This window comes from Octopus bimaculoides, chromosome 9 (genome assembly GCF_001194135.2).
Source record: "Octopus bimaculoides isolate UCB-OBI-ISO-001 chromosome 9, ASM119413v2, whole genome shotgun sequence".
In the NCBI taxonomy this organism is placed as follows: Eukaryota; Metazoa; Mollusca; class Cephalopoda; order Octopoda; family Octopodidae; genus Octopus; species Octopus bimaculoides.
The window spans coordinates 70,793,448-70,794,531 of record NC_068989.1 but is presented as its reverse complement, the minus strand read 5'-3'; the positions used below and the strand labels follow the sequence as shown (position 1 = coordinate 70,794,531).

General features: G+C 30.5%; 1 protein-coding gene across 1 annotated transcript in view; it reads left to right on the top strand.

Annotated features, from left to right (window-relative positions):
- The window catches only part of LOC106883643 (protein MTSS 1), a gene marked incomplete at its 3' end in the record, with an annotated part of 307,187 nt that overhangs the window by 19,844 nt on the left and 286,259 nt on the right, over window positions 1-1,084 (top strand). The gene's annotated exons all lie outside the window — the stretch shown is intronic.

Genomic DNA, 1,084 nt, shown 5'->3' with positions numbered 1-1,084 from the left:
TTGCATATTCGCTGACCTTCATATGAAATCTATCACATGTAACTTAGGTTGTTGTTGTGGTGGTCGTGGTAGTAGTAGTAGTAGTAGTAGTAGTAGTAGTAGTAGTAGTAGTAATTATAATAATAATAATAATGGTGGTGGTTTGTGTTGACTTGGCACTGAGCCAATTTTAAGTAGAAGAATGGTCTAGATAGCTGATTGAAATCGACCTCTATCTATCTATCTATCTATCTATCTATCTATCTATCTATCTATCTATTTGTCTGTCTGTCTGTCTGTCCATCCATCCATCCACTCAATCACCCCAACACACAAAATTTTCGTCGAATTTTATACGAAGCAAAAATAAAATGCGACTCCTTGACGAGTTTTGAACTCAGTCATGTATGTATGTACACATACTCGCGCGCGCGCCATGTGATAACAGATGATAATATATTTGCCACAGGGACAGTCAGTCGGTCGATCATATTATTACAATACATTAAAATATATTTAGTATAATTTAGTAAATAGACACGAATATATAATATACAACATGATCGTAATGAAACAGCTATCTTGTATCCACATTTACTTTTATTATTGTTACTATTATTACTATTATTTTACTCATTATAAATTAAAATTATATTCTTATTCATTCATTTTTGCTGTAAGGATTTTCTTTTTATTTTTTTTTTATTTTTGCATATTAAAGTTTCTTTCCTTTATTATTAATTAACCACCTGGGTAGTAATTGTTCGAACGAATAAAATTATCCAATTCTCCCTAACTGAATCTACATATCTCAGTCAACACACATACACACACGTTCTATTCATCAACAATTCAATCTTAGATCAAATCCTTAGCTTTCTTGCTAATTAATTTAGGTTTTAAAAACAAGTATCTCTGTGTGGTGTGAATGAGGTTGGATGCATTTTTCATATTCGTGTTTGTGGCTCAACTTTGCAAATCACTCTAACAAATACACTCACATAGCTTTATATTTCAAGTATATATTTTTCTACACATTGTTTTCTATAGGTATTTTCTATCCATGTTTAGTACACACGTGTTTGTTTATATATATATATATATA